We start from the raw sequence: 21,566 nt of genomic DNA, 5'->3' as shown, positions 1-21,566 counted from the left end.
TGCACCAACTGGGAAAACAGTTAACCAAGTGTACTATTTGGAAGTGCTGAAAAGGCTGCATGAAAAGTTAGATGACCTGAACTTTTCGCCAACAATTCATGGCTCTTGCATCACGACAATGTACCACCTCACACGGCACTGTCTGTGTGAGGGCACTGTTTTAGCCAGTAAACAAATAACTGTATTGGGACACCCTCCCTACTCCCTACTGATCTGGCCCCCAATGACTTCTTTCTTTACCTGAAGATAAAGAAAATATTGAAAGGAAGACATTTTGATGACATTCAGAACATCAAGGGTAATATAACAACAGCTCTGATGGCCATTCCAAAAAGAGTTCCAAAATTACTTTGAAGGGTGGACTAAGCACTGGCGTTGGTGCATAGCTTCCCAAGGGGAGTACTTCAAAGGTGACCGTAGTGATATTCAGCAATGAGGTATGTAGCACTTTTTCTAGGATGAGTTTGTTAACTTAATTGTCAGACCCCTTACAGCTAATTTCATCAACAGTAGAGTCAGTTAAAAGTTACAATCTTTAAATTGAATTCATACAGTCTGGCAAACTTGCCACTCAAGGCTAACTTATTTGAGCAGTCAAGAATCCTAATATAAATTGATCCAAAGAGAATCTTCAAAAATAACTTGATTTATAGCTGTGGAATAACCTATTTCTTTTCTCTTCTACCTTTTTGCAGAGATACTATAAAAACTTACTGGGTTACACTTTATATCCAAACATCTGTAAAGACTTTGAGCCCTTTAAAATTAATTCCATTTTAACCTGCTTTTCTATTATTGGTGCTTTAGTGTACAGATTAGTTTGTGTATGCAATGTGTTATTTATTAATTTAATATTTTGTTACATTCTATAATTACAATTTGTATTAAAATATTTCAATTAAAAAAGACAAATGGCAATATTTTTAATTGTACCTGCTTTATTGTCAGAAAACACATAAACATATAGAATGTCCTTCACTAACTGATCAAAAGTTTAAATGATTATTTGTGACAATAATAATTACTTTCTCTCCTAAAACTGTGGTTTCTAAAAAATCAAATCTATTTGTAGGTTGCTACACTTACATGTTAACATTTCAAATGAGAAGTAAAATTAAACACTAACATAACTCTAAAATATTCTTGAACATAATTTAACTTGATGTTTTACTGAAATAAATTTTAAAAGAGACATTAAGCATAGATTATTATAAGCCATTTTACTCCACAGTGCATACAAACATACGCATGTGTGCACACATACTGAAAACTTTTTCCTTTTTACAATTTCATTTTAAACCACATTTTTCATTCACTTCAACCTAATGAAAAAATTTTAAAGAGGTTTTGAAATAAAGTAATTGAAATATTTTATCAGTTTATTATAGGGACATATTAAACCAAGTCAATAACCAATTGACTGCGATGTTCAATTTCTCCTCACTCAAATGTGCAAGGAGTTAAATAGCTTTCCTTCTGTATTTTGTTTGTCTGACTTGCCAAAATTAAAAGACAGTGGAGAATTTTCTTTTAATAGGATGTGGAACACAACCAAGAAGAAACAATCACATGTTTTGTCCTAGCAGTTTTTTTTTTTTCTATTTTAGTTTATGGTTGTAAGCTCAACATGCTTTTACACTAGTGACTTCTAAAAATTTCATTATTATAAAGGAAATATTTTCTTGTTGCATAATCTAAACAATATCAGTACTTTATAATACTTTAATATATTCAAACATGCAAACATATATAAAAATACATATTTACATAGATAAGTCATTATATTAATATTTAAACAATAGAGTATTAAAATATAGTACAAGCAACACTTATTTCAGTCTCATTATTCAATACATATTAAATACAAAATACACATTAAATACTATTTAAAGAGATATGAAGCCTGCCTTCAAATTATTCTAAATGATAAAAAACAAATAGGATATAAAACCACATCCATATAAAAAGCATTTTGCTACACAATAAATGTTTTAAAAAACAAATATAATTAAGAAGTTTAAAACATTTCAAGAAATTGTAATACCTTCACTTTTTCTCACTGCACTGTGACTCAACAGCTAGAAAATCAAGAACAAGTAGAAAATTACAGGATGGGAATGTAATCAGAAGTTTGTTTAGAACTCATAGAGTGGATTTATGAGTTCTAGATAATTTAGATAATTCATGGAGGATCTATTAAGAGTTGATAAGACACTATAATGTAATTTTTTTTAAATCGAAAATTATGTAGGACTCAGAAATTTTTCCATTTGTGAACACTGCTTTTTGTTGTTTTTTTATCTATGTCATGAAGGATGGAATGAATATGTTTTTCTTTACATTTTTCACCCATTTATCACCAACTTTTATGTATTAAACTATTGAATTTGCAAAGGGGATGTGAAGTTTGCCAGACTGATGGTAATTAACCAGAATACCTGTAGCCTTCCTTACATTGCACAAAATGCTTTCACATACAAAATTTTGTTACAACAGCTCTGTGAGGCAGATATCATAATCACGTCCATTTTATGAGAAGCTGAGGCTTAAAGAAATTAACTGATTTACCAAGATCAATCAACAAGAGAATGGTGAAACTAGAAGCATGCAATCACTCCTTGGTATAGCTTCACAGCACTAAGTAAAGGTATTTTGTGTGATGTTATAGACGAGATGCAATTCTGATGAAGTTTATAGGATACCCTCATTCCCCCTTTTACTCCCCACCACCCTTGCAAAAAAACATCCTTGGTTTACATTGTTCTAACCTTTCAGTGTTTGGCTGAGTTAATGGCCCCAATTAAAACTGCTCACAATATCCCTGTTGGTTCTTTCATTGTAATGTTGTGGTATCATCCCAGGTTAATTTCCTGCTTATGAGTTTAGGGGTGTGACTTGCTTCGGCCAATATGATGTTAGCAGAGGTGACACCAGCAGTTTTAAAAAGTGCTTGTGTCTTTGGGCTGGCTAGCTCTGATGCTTATTGTTGCCAAGAGAAAGGTATACCTCAGGATGCCTTGCTTATTTTAGAAGGAGGGTAAGAAAATCCTGAGGCAGAACTGTCCAGCCACACTGCCCAGCCAAGCCCAGGACAGAGCACAGCCTCCAGCTGACTGCAAACACTTGAGTAAACACTGCTGAGACTCGCAAGACCATGACATTGAATACGGTCCAAAAAGTTCATGGTTAAAGCAGTCTAACTCCGAACAAGTCAGTAGAACTCAAGAAATATTTGAGAACATTTTATTGTTGTTTTCCGCGGAAGGTTTGTTGTTGTCTGCTATGTGTAATAAATTAACTCACAAATCATCAAAAAGATGGCATTATGATTCAACTATGAATTCCTTTTTCTTCCTCCAGTTTTATTTTTACCAAGTTATCCTCTCCAATTTTTAAGATTTCAGAAGCTCCTCAACAAGAACACAATCTTCTGATTATAAAAATTCACTCTTAAACATGGAGAAATTAATAGTGCTTTTCATGGTCTCAAAAAAAACTTCACTGAACTGAGTCAATAGGAGCAAAAGTATTTACTAATTTTTCAGATACAGATGGGAAGTAGTATTACATGCTCATAAGTTACAAAAAGAAAGCCCAATAACAGAATGGTCTTACCAGTCCCGTTTCGGATAATGAAAGTTGTCTCCCTGGCAAAAATATATTTGTGTGTGGAAGATAGTTGTAGGTATAGTACACACACAAGCCACAAACACAACATGTTCTCTGAAAATTACAATATTTCAACTTTCTACATCTGCTTGCCATTCCATGCCCTGATTCTTTTTATTATTAGGAAATATCTTTAACAATAAATGAGCAAATTTGAGCAAAGAGACCAGTTAGTGATCTCTCAAAGGGTAATTGAGTATTTGGTGCTGCTACACCAGCAGTTGGTAGCCAGCATATTCCATCTGCTGCAATTAATTTACAATTACGATGTTATAGCTGATGTCAATGGCCTTTTCAGATTCTTAAGTACCAATATAAGGAAGGAAAGAGACGGCACAAACTGAAGCTGATAGATGGGTCAGGTTTAGAGGAAGAAAAACTTGAGTTATGTTCTGTAGAAGGAAAAGAGTTACCAAATCAAATTGTCCATGTCTGCTGGGAGCACATGGGCTTTTCATGGCACACACCTTTCTTTTTGCATATAAGTATAGAAATGCCTCCCTCTAAACGTTGTAGGATGCGATACCCGTCATTTTCCCACTATATGATGTTAACCCTGGTACATGGCTGGCATTAAAGAAGATATTTTTTATTGACTTGTAGAATAAATGACCATGATGTTTAAATTTGATTATTGGTAAAATTGCAGCATAAAAAAACTATTAATTACAAAAATGCACATCATTCTTTGGTGTTTGATTCCAAAATTAAACTAAAAATTGTTACCATGCCTCTTAAAAGAAAAAAGGAAGTTGAGCAATATTTTAAATTTGTTTTTGAATAAATCATTTTTTCCCAGAGGAACTAGTTATTCATAATCAGTATTATTTGAATATTCTCACAATAGCATTGGGAAATGCTTTGAATTTATCCTAACAGCTATTTTTTCTCCAAAAATATAATTTTCCACTGTAATGTTCTTTTGCTTTCAAAAGAAAATATTGCTTTCTGACAAACAGAAAAAAAAACACCAATTTTTATGCTGTTGAATTGATTTAAATGCTTAAATATTTCCAAAAGTTGTTTGTTTGTGTCTTTAGCATGTCAGGAACTCTAACATGTGAAGGTGTCAGCTGGACAAATAATTCTCCAGGTAGTTCATCAAAAGAACAGTTTATTCAGGAAAAGAAGAAACAAAGCCACCAAGGTGTGAACGCACACTTCCAGCTGGGGCTCCAACCAGCCACCCACATGCAAAAAGAAGACAGAGCCCACTCCCAAGATGGCCTTTCTATATAAATGAATCCCTCCCCCAGAAGTTACCACAAAGTTTAACAGGAAGTCAGGACTAGAGAATTAACAAGGGGCTCAGCTCCACCCATGGTCCTCCCAGCTCTATGGCTGATCATCTTAAGATGCCAGTTCACTTTTATCAAAGTTTTGCCACGTTTTGTAAATGAGTAAAAAAATATGGAGTCTTTTATTTGAATGTCTTTTTAGTAGCAATATCACAGCACACAGAAAAGCAGAGTAGTTGAAAATCAGACAGAAATTTCGAAGTAATAGCAGAAAACTGCTTGATTTTAAACTAAATGATACAAAATGAAAGTATTATCTTTGCCTTTTAATGAGTTACCCTGAATAAGCTTAGTTCAATAAAACAGAAATTTTTCTTTTTGTTTCTAACTTTTTATCCCAAAAAAGCAATGATATGTAGTATAAATTGTGCTACCCAGTTTTGTAACACAAACAAATTTGATTTAAACCTTATCCTATATTTTCATCAGAACTCTAACATTTGAAAATTTCAATTTCTCCAAGAATATGCTTGCAATCTTGTATTTTTCCTGGTTTCACGATTCAGTGCCTGATATGTTCATTCCATATAGTCTTATTTCTTTGCATACTTCCACCATGACTACCAAAAATAAAATAAATGTTAACCTCACAAGTGCTGTGTGCATGTGTATGTGCATGGAGAAGATTTTACAGAAGACCTGTGGAGACCAGAGGTCTTGTATCCCCATTTGCTTATTTCAGAAACAATACACCTGACTGATTTTGTGGACTGCTTTGCTCTTTTCTGAATGGTACTAGAATCTAAAATATATTTTCAAGTGATGAATTATAATGTATTTTCCCCTGTAGAGTTTGATAAAGAATCTGAAAATTCTGTTATCACATCAAAAGATAGAGCAATATTGTGCTTCTAACTGCTCTAACACAACCATCTTGCAGTTGCTTCTCTATTTACAGTGATTCAGAATGTGTCTTCAGAACTTAGGCTGCTGCTTTTTACACATTTTTCAGCCTCATGGTGAAAATGTCCAATCATAAATCAGATGGAAAGAATTATGGGCAATCAAATCAGTCAAAATGGTTCACAGATGTAAGAAAAAATTGGTTTTACAAAGATCAAAGGCCATATATTTATTCTAACACAGTTACCTTTCCTGTATGAAAGTATACATTCTGTAGATATAAGAGGAAGCATAGCTTAGTGCTTAAGAGAGCACTAATGGTCTAGAATTAAATATTCTAGGTATTAATTAGTTATGAAACCACAATAACTTGGTTTTAAAATGAAAAAAATCATTTCTACATTATCAAGTTGTGAAGTTTAAAGATAATAATGCATGGAACTATTAAGAGCAGGTACATGATAAGTTCCAATAAATTATAGCAATTTTTATTTTTTAAATATTACAATGTAATTCAGGGAATGATGGATAATTTGCAGTTACATATATTTGGGTTTCAGCCCAGATAAATCATATTTCCAAATTAAGAATTATAAAATGTGGCTTCTTAAGTTACTTCTGAAACTTACTAGGTCTGTGGCCTTAAACATGTAATTTATATACAAAATCTTATCTCAGCCTCAGTTTATTTACATGTATGTAACAAGGTTATGTCTCTATAGCATCTTCCGGCTTAAAACTACATGACTCATTTTGTACTCAAGATTTTTTAAGTTAAGTCTCTAAGTTATTTATAGTCTGTATTTGATACCTTTAAATCTCTATTCCTATCTATCCATATCTATATATGTCCATACCTTTATTTGTTTAAAAATAACACATTTAATCACAAAGTGTTGGAGTTATTATGTAATATAGAGACACTAATATTTCATCCATCTCATTGGCAATATGCATCATATTAAATTACGAAAAAAAAAAAATATGGCCTCAAGGTTTGTGGATAAAGAATTGTGGACCTCTGCTATTGCTATAAGTAGGGCAATATTCCAATTTGAGAAAGTCCCAATAACACCCATTGCCTTAGCATACTTATTAGCATCCTTATTGACACCCAAAAGTATCCATTTTGAACAATAAATTATGTGGTCATCCTAATGACAAACGAAATACAATTTACAGTTCCTACTCTCAAAAACATTACCAAATAAAGGAGGATGGAAAATAAAATAACATTATATCACTCAGTTGGAATATTGGCTCTCAGTGGAGGAGGCACCCTTCTAGGAGGCATTTTGAAAATTTGTGGGTGTGTTGTGAATTATTACAACGACTGGAAGATACACTGGCTTTTAGTAAGTGTGAATTAGGGAAAATAGATGTGCTTCAATACATAGGACTGTCACACAATTGGACCTGCTTCTTACAACTTTCAAATGTTCTACTGGATAAAATTCGCTACAAATACAAAATGGTTATACTTTCGTCAACAGAAAATTAAAAATTTATTTTCATAAAAAAAAAAAACCTATGTACAAAAGCAGTAAGTTAGAAAAAATTGTAGCTGAAGGCATTTGATACTCTCTACCCAAGATATAACTGCAATAAGATAATAGTAATTCTTATTAACCCGGCCAGTAAAAGTTTGTTACTGATTCAATAATTTTCACTTGCCCTAGTATTTCATCCATCCCATTGGCGACACGCAATAATTTACCTGTATATGGTAGTGTTGACATGGGAAATGGTGTGCAAAATAGAGCCCCCAAATCAGGCAATACTAGAACGTTTGCAAAACACTCCATGCTTCTTCATTGTCTCCATTTGAAAAACCTCTCATTTATTTTAGCAAGTTATCCTTTTACAATTAAAATAATTACTATTTATTTCTTATATTCATTTAAGTCTGTGGTATTATTAATTTTCCTAATATGAGGTTTTATTCTAGTGTTCACCTGTATTTCTTCTCTTTCATTGTCCTTAATTCTTGTACGAAATGGATTCTTATGTTCCATTCATTAATTGCTCATGCATTAATATTATGTTGCTGCAATCAACTATTTCATTACGTTTTGATCAACATGCCCAACCATGTAAATAAAGAAATGCAGGGGCCGGCCAGGTGGCTTAGGCGGTTAGAGCTCCGTGCTCCTAACTCTGCAGGCTGCGGGTTCGATTCCCACATGGGCCAGTGGGCTCTCAATCACAAAGTTGCCAGTTCAAGTCCTCAAATCCCGCAAGGGATGGTGGGCAGTGTCCCCTGCAACTAAAATTTAACATGGCGCCTTGAGCTGAGCTGCTGCTGAGCTCCCAGATAGCTCAGTTGGTTAGAGCGCGTCCTCTCAACCACAGGGTTGCCAGTTCAATTCCTCGACTCCCGCAAGGGATGGTGGGCTGAGCCCACTGCAATTACCCATGGCAACTGGACCTGGAGCTGAGTTGCGCCCTCCACAACTAAGACTGAAAGGAAAACAACTTGAAGCTGAATGCCACCCTTCGCAACTAAGATTAAAAGAACAACAACTTGACTTGGAAAAAAGTCCTGGAAGTACACACTGTTCCCCAATAAAGTCCTGTTCCCCTTCCCAAATAAAATCTTTAAAAAAAAAAAAAAAAGGCATTAAAAAAAAAAAAGAAATGCACATGATTTTATTATGAATTATCTTCCTTTATTTTACCATTATATTTAAGTTAGGGCATCCTAAAGTTGAATAACTTTTTTAAAGTGTGGAGATAGGTTATACTATTATCCATAAATTTCATTTAAGAATAGTAAAGATGGATTATGAAAGATTGGTTCTAAAAGGGGGCATTGAATTTCTTGGGGTTGCTGAATCACTGACACAAGATAATGTGACATAATATAGAATAAATTCCAAGTTATACATTCAGTAGATGCCCAATGAAATATCAGACAAAATCTATACAAGGGAAAATTGAAAACAACCAGTGTGCCCACTCTTAGGGAAATGATGTTATGCTGTATGGTACCTTAACATAATGAAACATCATGTAGTCATTAAAGGTTATATTTGTGAAAACTAGAAATACATGTGTGATACAATATTAAGTAATGAAGTTAAGTAAATATAATAAAATTCAAAATGGTATGGACTGTACAATTTTAACTTTGTAAGCCTAAGGGTCCTTGTGAAAGAAAATATGTAAAAATCACAAAATGTATTGAGCTTGTGTCATGCGTAATATTGGAATGTTAAAATATTTCACAAAAACATTTTCAACAATTTGAAATTATAGTTTAGAAAGAGGAGAGATGAGGAACGACAGTTTGAAAATATAGCTTAGCTGATTGTTTCTTGGCCTTTTGGCTAAGATTAAGTGTAGAAAATATAGCTAAAGTTACATGGTGACAATGGCCTGACAAGAGTTGAGCCTTATTGACTATTGGACTTTTATTGACCATGTTCATTTGACTTGAGATGTGGTCAAATAAGCAAGAATATTACACGGGGAGAGGAATAGTGATGGCATTCATGGCAGAGAATTGGCCTGCCAGAGGAGCTCTGCACTGGTTCTTATTATCTGGAGCAGGGGACTGCCCAGAGCCACAAAGGATTATGATGCAATGTAATAAAATTCTGATGAACATACAAAGGCTAAGTAGGTAATACAATTGACAATGAGGTCAACAGCATAGATCCCAGCAGGATGGTTAGATGAAAGCAGTGCCGTAGAGGAATTTCATGCACCATCACTTATCTAAAACAAAATCCATTATTTTGGAATATACACACTTCCAGAACAAACAGCTTCCATGATTTGTAAAACAATTTTTTTGTAATTGGACACTTCAAATGACAATATACTTATTGTTTTTGTTTCTTTAGTAATTCATTTGAATAATCACTGCTAAGTAAGAAAAGTTCAACAAAACAATGATCTAGTTTTAAGAAATTCTTCTCTGTGAAAAAGTATCACTTCCTATTTTATTAGGCAAGAAAAATAAATAAATAAAACATCCAAACCCTTGAGGGTAATTTAGGAATAAATGTTAAATTATGTTAATTCATGATGTTCATTGACAATGCTTTTTTAAAAAAAGAGCATTTCAATAATTCTCTTTAAAACTCATGCAAAGCAAAGACACCAGTAAGCATGTAATTTCTTGCTAGTGTTTTTGGGGTATATTCTAATTTCAAAACTAGAGCACCTTCATGAGAAATGTGTGATCAAAATGATTAAACAAGAAAAATGTTCAGTTGAAGAATCCCAGAAATTTCCCTTTTTTCTTCTGACTCTTTCCCTCCTTATCCAAGCATTCTATAAGGAAATGGAAACTGGGTGGACTACAAAGGTTATTCCCTGTGTAGGGATTTCTAAATGGTAGAAACAAGAGCTGAGGGGTGAAATAGAGAAGCATCACAGCCAGCATTCACACTATAGTGTCAAAAATGTCCCAAACTGATTTTGCTTTTTTTTTCTTTCTTCCTCTCTTTTACACTTCTCTTTCCCTTGTCTCCTCTTCCTTCCCTTTCCCCAGAAAAATAATCAAAATATTTGACCCCCTTTTCTTTCTTTTAACAAAATGTAATTTCCACCCATTTCCTTCTTTATTTCAAAAGCATTAATAATTATTTTATATGCATTTAAACATGAAGCTGAAAGCTGTGTGATATTAATTATATTTGTTCAAGTGAAGTGCCTACTGAAGAACTTACTGTCTTACATTTACAATGATGAATTACTTTTAGGAAGCTTAAAAATTGTCTCAATTTATTCAATAGTCATGAATTAAATGAAGCTTAAAAATTATCTACTATTGCTGCATGGGAATTATTTTAGGAAAAGACAATCCAGATGATGCCGATATTTATTTCAACTTATATTTACTCCTCCATCTTTTGGTGTAGTATTTACACACAATGAAGTACATAAATCTTAAATAAATATTCACTGAGAGTTAATGAATGCAAACTTCCATGTAACCCAAATCTGTGTCAATATATAGGGTATTTTCAACACCCCAGAAAGTTTCTTCACGTGCTCTGCAGAGACAAATGATGTTTTGATATTTTCCAATAGAGATGAATTATGCTTGTGCCAGAACACACTATAAGTAGCGTTATTCAATTTGTCTTCTCTTTGTAAAGTTTCTTATAACGGTGTTCAATTAATCCACATGCTTCTGTGAATCAGTAGGTTGTTTCTTTTTTATCATAAATAATATTCCATTATATGAATATGCTATAGTTTATCCATTCTAATGCCAGGTACCTGAGCTGTTTCCAGTTTGTGGTCATTATGGATAAAGCCATTTACATGTTTGTAAGAATCTTCTTGTGAACAAGATTCTTGAATCTTCATTTCAAATGGGTAATGATCTGGAAGTATAATTTGTGGATCAGAGGTTAAGTATATGTTTGGTTTTAGAAGCAATTGCCAGAATTTTTCCCAAATGGTTATGCAATTTTTGAGAATTTCAGATGCTTCACATACTCTCCAACAGTTGGTGTTGTCAGTCTTTTTTCTTTTATTTAGCCATTAAGGTGAGTGCGACGTGTTATCTCATTAGATTTTTACTTTGCATTTCCCAAGTGAATGATGATGTTGAACACATTTTCATGTGTATATTTATTTTTGTTCAGTGCATGTTCAAGCTTTATCCTGATTTTTCATTTAGTTATTTTTTCTATTTTGTTATTGTTGTTATTAAACTCTAAGTGTTCTTTATTTATGCTGGATATCATTTTATTGTCAGATACATATTTTGCAAATATTTTCTTCCACTCTGTCACTTACTTTTTCATCTTCTCAAATGCATTTTTGTTAATATATATAATTCATCATTTTGAAGAAGGTAATATATTGATTTTTTTCTATTACTGCTTTTGCCCTTTGTAATCTAAGAAATATTTGCTTACACCTGAGAATGAATATATTCTGAAATATTTTCCTCTAAAATGTTTATATTTAGTTTTTATATTTAGGTCCATCTTGAATTAATTTTTGTGTGCACGATGAAGTAGGATGTGAAGTACATGATTGTTTCTATGTGTAGGTCAAGTTATTCTAGAACAATTTAATGGAAAATTTTTCTTCTCAATGCTGGAGGACTTTAGCAACTTTATTGAAAATATCAAATGATTGTAAAGGTGTGCAGTCCATTTTCTGGGCTCTTTATTTGTTGGTATATAAATCCTTATTTCAGTATCACACTCTATTGAGTACTGTAGCTTTATGAAAGTCATTAAGACACGTAATGTAAGTTCTTTAAGATTTCAAGATTGCTTTGGATACTCTGAGCCATTTGCATCTTCTTGTAAATTTTAAACCAGCTTCTAATTATTATTTTTTTAAAAGCTGCAAATATTTTCATATGAATTAAAAATAATCAACAGGTCAATATTGAGAGATCTATCTTCCTAGGAGTATTAAATGTTCCAATCAGTAAACGTAAACTGTCTTTCCATTTATTTAAGACTTCTTTAATTTATCTTGGAAATGTTTGGTAGTTTTAAATATAAATATCTCACATATCATATTTTAAAATTTAGTATTGTTGAATGGGTGTTATACGAGAGGGCATATTGCATTATTCCAGTCCTATGGGATAATCCTTTAAGTTCACTAGCAAATATATTAGCTACAAGTATATAGATACTCTTTATAAATTGAAGATGTTCCTTTTGATTCCTATGTTGGTAATTCGTGTTCTTTTCCATTTTTTTCTTCAGTCAATGTAGTTTAAAATTTATCCATTTTGTTGAACTTCTCAAAGAACTAAATTTTGCCAGCGTTAATTTTCTCTATTGTTTTTGCCTGTTTCCTAGTTTATTTATTTCTGTTCTTATGCTTATATTTTCTTTATGTGTCAATTTTGGTAATTGTGTTTTTAAAGGAATTTATCCATTTAAATTATATAGTCATACTCATTGGAAGAAAACAGTTCATGACATTCTCTTACTATAATTTTTAATATTTTTATAATGCATAATCAGGTGCAAATCCTCCAGAGTAGTGGGTCTATAAATTTACCATACCAGGTAATTTTTACCTTGAAGTGTTACTTTATTTATTACTGAATACCTTAACTTTTATGTACTGTTTACAATTTAAATCTCTGATACAGTGTGGTAGAAAATCACAAAGAAATTGGTTGTCCTTGTTTTACTTAGAGGAATGCCTCAACGAATCTTTTTCTCACAATTTCTTTCTCAAACAGAAAGGAGATTAAGCAAAAATGCTACCTGAGAAATACAAAGTTCAATAAGAAATTACATTTTAAATAAAGGATTTGAGGATACCAGCAAGTTGTTTTTTTCTCGGCAACTAAGACAAAGAAAGTGTGACTTCTGTTCTCATCTCCATTACTAATGAACCACGACTATATGTAACATCTATTTATTCAGAAAAGCCTTCTTATCAAATTGACACAAATAACCAAACTTAAAAAATCAATTAAAGAGCGTAAAATATCGAAAGATACTGATTAGTTGGGTTATGGTTGTAGAACCAAATTAAATGGAATTGTTTATGTCACAGACGAAATAGAGACGGTCAATGCAGGCACATAAAGGAGAATAAAATTTAACCGCACCTAACAGGAGTTTACAACTCCTCTCAGAGATCAGCAGAGGACGCCAACCAACCCCCAAGGGCAAATCTGTTCATGCCACCTCTGGACTTCTTGTTCCCCTGATCCAGCCACCCTCATTCAAAAAAGACAAAAGACTACTACGCAACCAATCAGCTGAAAAAGCCGAATAACTTTCATATTTATCCCATAAAAATCCCTTAGTTTCTGAGCAACTTGGAACTCATTGTCCCTGTCACCGTGAGTTTCCCAGCTTACAGGTCAAAAGCTTTCATCTTTCTGCTTTGTTTTACTTGGAATGAAGACTTTGTGGGGATTTTTTTTGACGTGTTGAATTGAAAATGGGGGAAAGCACACCTAGCTTTGTCCTTAGGAATGTACTCAGCAGCATTCCTCTACCATTTCCACAAGGTCTACTTTGTTTCTTTAAGTCACCGCACCAAGTTTCCTTTCCTTGATTAAAGAAAACATCTCCTGCTCCCATTCATACAGCAACAGAATATCCATAAGTTTGTAAACAAGGAGCCTAATGGTAAATTTTTTTGCACAAGTTTTGCTCTAAGAAATAGTATATCCCTAAAATGAATGTGCACGTTTTTTAAATCAACACATGAAAATGTGTGGTCCACAATTTATCCTTACCTGCATTAGATGTAAAAACATCTCAGACCCAAGCTCATTGTCTAACTGCTTTGAGGTGCATTTTGTTTATTTCAAATAGGTTGTTTTATTTTAGGCTTGAATGTCTTCTTTCATTTTATATTTCAATTTCCAAGCCATTTACGATCTTTTTAGATAGCAGCATGACATAAATCTCTAGGGGAAAACATATGGAAGACTTTATTAACAATAAAATCACTTGGGTTTTTTGTTTGTTTTTGTATTTGTTTTTTGTTTGTTTGTGTTTTGTGTTTTTTATGTGCAATGGAGATAGCATGCAGCAGTCCCTGGAAATGAAATCTAAAGGTAGTCATTGTTTCTTTATTTCTTGGAAGTACAGATGCCATCACCAACAAAACGTTTTGTAATGGGAAGCGATGAAATTTTTTTGAGTGAACAAAGCAGTCTGGAGGGAGCTTTTGAGTTAATGAAAGTGAGATACAATCAATCCTTTTATTTACAGAGACTTGAGCCTCTGTCACCACAGCAGAGCGAGAAGCTTCTGTTGGATGAAGACCCATTCAGTCTGTCAGCGAGAAGAGAATGCAGAGGCAAAACTTCAAATTAGACTTGGGATTTGTCAGATAGACTCAACCCTCCTATTTTAACAATCCCCTCTTTAACCCTATTCCTTGTTTTCCCTACATTCACCTAACGATATCCCTGACAAAGTATTAATTTAGCTGATTTTTCTCCACAACCGCCCACACAGAGATACTGACATTTTTATAGGACAGGTTTAAAGAATAAAAACTTAGAATACCAAAGAAATGCTTCCATAATTGTAGAGTCTATCGCTAGAGGCAGTGAGAATATTTGGTGGTGTGTTTTTTCTTTTTGTGTGTGTGTGAGGGGTGACATTCATTTTTTTTATTCAAATCAGAAGAGAACTATGTTCAGATGAACATAGTTTCCTTAGAGTTTCATTTCAGTTTTTGAAATGAAATAAAAACTGCCATTACCAAACATAATTACATACCATGTCACCATATCCACCAGAATGGCATTATAAATTTGGCCCATTTCCATAAACTGAATACATTCTCAATTCTTAAAAAATTGTCATAGGCAATAATCAAAAGAACATGTAAGTCTATAAAGGCATTTCCCAAAGAAAGTCATCACAAAAACATTTCTGAGTCACAGAAGAATCACCAGAAACCTGTTTTAACGTCCCAATCAGACCTCTCTGAATGAGCTAAAACTCACATTAGTTTTTAACTATTTCATTTAAAAATTGGATCATGGTATTATTTAAATTGAAGTTTTATTAATATTAATATATGTTGCATGTCCTAAAATGTAGCATGGGTATTCATGTCTGGCCATGAGAATAGGGAAAAATCCACCAAAACAGAAATCAAGATGATTTTTGCCTCTTAAATCTTGTCTCATGACACTTGGAAAACTCAGTGGAAAAATAAACCTTTTTTTTTGATCATTTGTGCCTCTACAGGTGTGCATTGCCTCAGGAAGGGACTTTGGACAAATTATCAGATTCTGGCCCTAGGCTCATGAAAGAGCGAAATAATTTTGACCATTTTCTCCGTAGTGTTTATAGTCACTTATGTTTGCTGGTATGAGAATTGTTTTACTTCTCTCTTTTTTCTTTTTTTATACATGTGAGCATTTCTGATATTTTCATACTTTTTAATCCTATTCCAAAACCCTAGATGTCCTCAGGATGTTTCTTATACACACAATGAAAATTCATCTGGAAATATACCAAAGATAATGTTATTTAGAGACAGAGCTATTTCAGCTAGGTTGCTTTCAGTTTAAATTCATAGAAAATTTAGTCAGAAAATGACATTTTAAAAGCAAGAGGAATTATTGGCTAGTATATCTGAAGTGTTCAGTGCTAGATTTGATTTCAGGACTCTTTTTTGTTTTTTCCCATGAACTCAAACAACAGGACAAAATTCTGTTTCTCTTTCCCCCCATTCCTTGGTTCTTCCTGTGTCAGTGTTTTCTTTTTTAAGCAGATTCTTCTTCTTTAATCTCAATGTAGCTGTCAGCTGGGCTATCCACATCCTTATTCATGTCTAAGGGAAGTAAAAATTATCTCTCATGAAACATGCTAACCATGAATGGGCTAACCTAGTCATGTATCCAGTCATGTATACTCCCACTATGAAGTAGAACCCCACTAAGGCTCCAAAAGCACCAATTTAGTTCTTTTTGCATAATCACTTTCCATTGGATTCCCAAATTCAAACCAAATCATTTTGTAATGATCTTGAAAAATGTAAAACACCAAAGGAGATGACAGGCTATTAACATAGCATTAGAGAAGAAACTGAGAGCTGTTGATGGCAAATCCAGCATCAGTATTTTTTCTTAAGACTTTCCAGGAGTGAACTTGTGAACATGTTACTATATTGGTACCTGAGTTCTACTCACCACAGAGGAAGCTAATCCTTGAGGAAGTACAATGGTTGGAAGTTTGTATTTTGAACGGAATGAACCCTGTGATGGTTAATTTTATATGCCAACTTAGCTGGGCCATGATGTGCAGATATTTGGTCAAATGTTAGTCTGGATGTTTCTCTGATATTTTTTATGGATAACATTAACATTTAAATCAGTGGACTTGGAGTAAAACAGATTAACCAACATAATGTGTGTGGGCCTCATCCAATCAGTCGATGGCCTTAATACAACACAGACTGACCTCTTACAAGGAAGAAGGAATTCTGCCATCCGACTGCCTTTGGACTTAAACTGAAAACCCTTCCCTGGGTCACCAACCTGTTGGACTACTCTGCAGATTTTAAATTTTTACCTCCACAATCATATGAGTCAATTCCTTAAAATAAATCTCTCTCTCCTCTCTCTCTCATACACACACACACACACACACACACACACACACACACACTTCGTTCTGTTTCTTTGGAGAACCCTGACTAATACAGTCTTAATTAATAATCATAAAATTTGTCTTTTGCGTAAGTTTATGAAGAAGTGTGTGAGCCTTTTATATAATTATCTCAGATAGATAAGTAGAGCTAGATAGATAAATGATATATAGATAGATGATAGATTGATAGATAGATAGATAGATAGATAGATAGATAGATAGATAGATAGGTTTTTATTGATCTCAGTCACTTGCCATCTCCCCATCAAACATTCCAATCATTAAGCAATGGAAACTTAATTGATAAAAATGTACTTTAGTTTCTCTATGAAATTATTAGTGTCATATACATCCACAGCTCACTTATTTATGACTTATTTTTATTTAAAACATTTGCAGTTCCTATTCTCACAAGGAATAGGATAAAGAACATTTCCAGGCTTCTATAGCTGTAGTGTTTTCTGTCCACCCTCTCTCAGCCTCTCTCTCCCAACATGAAGACTGGAATATTGCTCTGCAGTGAGACTGTAAGAAAGGCTATGTGCAAATATAAGTATCCAACTATATTAATTTTGCCTTATGTATTACAATCTCTGAGAGTTCAACCCAATAACATTTCTCTCTAGTAATTTCTCTCCATGATTATTCTTTATTTACTCTTGTACGAATATCCTTTAAACAATTTAATGATTGAACAATTTTTGTTTACCATTCTGGTATAATCTTTGTGTACCAACTACTGCATGTTTTTGATTCTACACTTATTTCAAAATGTCTGCATTATACTCAGCATATAATTGTGTGTTCACACAATTAAAAGACAGAAGATTTTACTTTTTCAGGCAGGCCATTTCAGAGACAGAGATTTCCTTTCTATATTTCCTTATTAAGACTCAGCAAGATGTTTATATCAGTATGTTTGCCATCTTCCGTTACAGAAACTACATGTAGGACCAATGGTTAAACTGATTAACTAATTAAATTAAATAAAAATAATTTAAAATAAAATACAAATTAGGAAAGAGTCCATTTGACTCTAGAAACCATGTCATGGACAGCAGGCTATTTCTCAGAAATACTGTGAAAACTAGATTCTCTTCTAATCTTATCTCCAACATTTCAATTCTGGCTCTGTGCACCCAACAGTGCAAGGACACACTCCAAGACAAACTCAAGTTCATAAAATCGCACATAAAATTTAACAAGTGCCATGTATGTTGGAGGCAGCTTCAGTCTTGTCAGCATTGCCAGCACTTGCAGAATTCTCTGTTCTTTGCCAACAGAATCAGAAATACACTCGATTAATTATACGGTAAGGCGTATTGGACAACTAATATGAAAGAGAAGGAAAATCACTGTATATAGATGTAAAATATGTGTCAAGATTGACTACTACACTAGAGTGTTTATTTCTGATCTAATTACAGATACATTACTGAGCCAAAGGACCATTTCATCTTTTTCTTCATATTAGAGTCTTTCTGGAAGAAGTAGAACTTGGACATGCACAGGAACCTTTTATAATAGAACAGCGGTAAAAGTCAGTTGAAAAAGAACAAAATCTCAACTTAGTTTAAAATAAGAAAGTAATTGGTTGGTTTTTGTAAGGGGAAAATCCAGAGAATGGAACTAGCCTTAGATGTGGCTGAGAACTGAGATTTAAACAAGAGCAACAGGTATCTTGCTCTCTTATCAGCTTTACTTAATATGCGGTGGCATTATTCACAGGCCAGCTGTCGGTCTTCTCAGGGTGATAAAGGGGGTCCCAGCAAGTCTAGACTTTCCCACAACTCAGTTATCATTTCTAGTCAAAATGAGCTTGCTCTCCCCTGGATTTGTCATAAAATCCCAAGTAAGATTCTAATTAGCATGTCTTTGGTTATGTAAACACCCTATGGTAAACTCATATAGAATGGGAGCCCCTCAGGCAAGAGGGAATGTGATAGTAAAAGAATGTAGAAGGAATTCTGGGCAGGCAAAATCAACAGATGGCTTCTACAAATGCTCAGCCTCCTTCTTTCAAAATTAGAGTCCACAGTATGGGGGATTATTGCAATGACAAGAAGTTCCACTTAACAGAAAAGGAGAGACAGAACTGTTGCGGCTAGTGGAATAATCGCTATTCTAGGGACACTTCCCCTCTATTATAACGTCTGTAAACCTGTCTCCCTCACTAGAATTCAAATTTCTTCTAGTAAGGATTCTGAATATCTACCCTCAGTGTTAGCCAAGTGAATGTTAGAATTTAATACTGAATCCAAATTAAATATTTAAGACATCAGAGGGTGTTACCACATGGAAGATACGGGAATTATCATATTACTCCAGAATTTAAGCTTCAACTATTTCATGAAAAACATTATTTAGTGATTGTTGTTGTTAACTTTAACAACGATAAGCCCTTGAATTTGATTTTCACTTTGTTGATTTCCAAGCGCTTTCACATACTTGATTTCCTTTGGACTTTCAACAATCTTGTGTCTTTCACAAGATTGTGTCATGACAATCTTGTGTCATGGTTAATACATTTGTTTAAGGGGATATCATTTTATTTGAAAACTGATTCAAAGTTGACATCTTCTGGCTATTTACCCAGACTTATTTCTATTATCTGTGCTGGATTCTTTCTATGTTACATGTAGGGTAGAGTAGCATGGGCGCCTAGGACATTTAAAAGTGAAGTAGAATCTGAAGCAGGAAGAAATGTTCAGAAGACAAAACCAAAATGTGATAGTGTCAATGGCAATAAAAACAATATAACAGGAAGAGCAATAACAGAATTTTAGACTAAAGAAAATGCTTTACATTGCAATTTCATTGGTTCATGGTACTTGCTAGCCATATGACCTTGGGCCAATTAACCTTGGAAACTCAGTTTCAAGCTCTGTCACAATCTGGTAAAGTAAAAGCATCTCACATTGTTTTGATGTAAAAATCCAAATCACCACAGGCAGAAAGAGGACCAAAAAGAGGAAGACAAATAAGATACCAAAGAATCAACCTGCTCCAGGATACATGCCAATTAGAGTTATCCTTAACAATTTATAGACTCCATTTGTGACTGACCAGCTCTAAAGCCAACAATCTTCAAGCATTATATCTGGGTAAAAACATTGTACTCATATTAATAGTGAAAATACAAAATGCAATTTCTTGCCTGTCTCAGGGTACATTCCTTGACAATCATTAAAATTTAAATAACCACTAAAAATTAGTCTTATGCGATAAAGTCCTGTACAATAATAAACCAATCACAGTGTTGAAGCACCACGTAATAGTCCCATTCTTTTGAGACAAGCCTTAGAATTAGTGACACCGAGAGTCAAGATGAAATTTGTGACTACAGATAATTGGCTCAAAACCTAATACTAAAATGTTATAAACCTCTTTATAAAGTAGGGACTCTTAACCTAAATACCTTGAGTGCAATTCAGGTGAACAATGAACCTCAAAACTGAAGAAAAGTTGTATATGTATACACTTAGAATAATTTCTCGAGAGAGAGAACTTATATCTTTCGAACAGATTTAAAGAGATACAGGTTATGAACCACTGTTGTAAAATTTTGCTGGTTGTCCTATTAACATACCTCCCACAGAATGTTTAAATACTAAAATCTTGTTTGTACTTAGCTCAGTACATTTAGTAATTCTTTAGTGTGCCTGATATTAAAATATATTAATTTTAATATTAAATATTGGGTTCTTAAATTTTTTTCATCTCTAGATAAATGAGTTTACATTTATCTGAGGTGAGTTACATTCAAGTGTTTCTTGGACTACTCAAGAAAATGCCTTGCAATAACATCCTTACTTTCTTTCCACTTATACTGAAATTGGAAAATACTCCCAACTGTACCTTCACCATATTTAGAGGATAGAGATTAAATGAAACCAATCTCTATGGTAATTCTCTCTATGTTTTCTCTCATTGGAGCTCATTCCCAGTGTTGGCTAACACCCAACTGCTTTGTGCACCTGAGATTAAAGACTTTTCTGACCAACAGAGCCTGAAGACCTTTTTTTGTTATCTGAATTCTTTAAAAAACTTACAATTGATGACTCTTAGTTGGTAATTAATCATTTTCTGCTCTGCCCATGACATTTCCTAGCAGATGGCTTAATGCTAATTCAAATTAAACTAAATTGGTGAGTATGTTACTATTGATGTTGCATTAGTGCTCCACTAATTAAAAAAAAAATGTAAAAGGGCCTTTTCTATTCTTTAAAAATGGATTGGTTTTTTCTCTAGAAAATTTACATTTTTATGGCATGAAATTTCTATTTAGTAAATGAGGCCTGGGTCCTTCAAAATTGGTAAGTCCTGCCCTTCCATAGAGAAATTACACCGTACGTAATAATCTGGACAGACAATTATTTAGCTAAAAAAAAGGCAATGATAAGTTTTGTTCTTTAACTGGAATGTGACTGAATCACAAGAGCAGTTCAACAAGCGTGCTCTGTCCCTGTCATTTCTGGCTTTTTTCTTTAGGTTTCGCTTCTATCTCCCACTAGAAAATACAGAGCATAGAATTGTCATGGATGGTTTCAGGTCTTAGCTAGAACATTTCTTACCTATGACATGTTGTTTCCTCATCTATAACATTAGTCCATACCCAACTGGCTTACTGTGATTTTTCTGAATAGCATTGTCTAAAGACCTTCAAACCAGTACCTAT

The 21,566-nt window shown here is 33.5% G+C and overlaps 1 pseudogene across 1 annotated transcript in view; it reads right to left on the bottom strand.

Moving 5' to 3' along the window:
- LOC308498570 (developmental pluripotency-associated protein 2-like) overlaps positions 1–21,566 on the bottom strand; it is a 133,202-nt pseudogene that overhangs the window by 34,399 nt on the left and 77,237 nt on the right. The gene's annotated exons all lie outside the window — the stretch shown is intronic.

The sequence above is a fragment of the Rhinolophus hipposideros genome, assembly GCF_964194185.1.
Source record: "Rhinolophus hipposideros genome assembly, chromosome: 6".
Taxonomy (NCBI): Eukaryota; Metazoa; Chordata; class Mammalia; order Chiroptera; family Rhinolophidae; genus Rhinolophus; species Rhinolophus hipposideros.
This window is presented reverse-complemented; position numbering and strand designations above follow the sequence as displayed.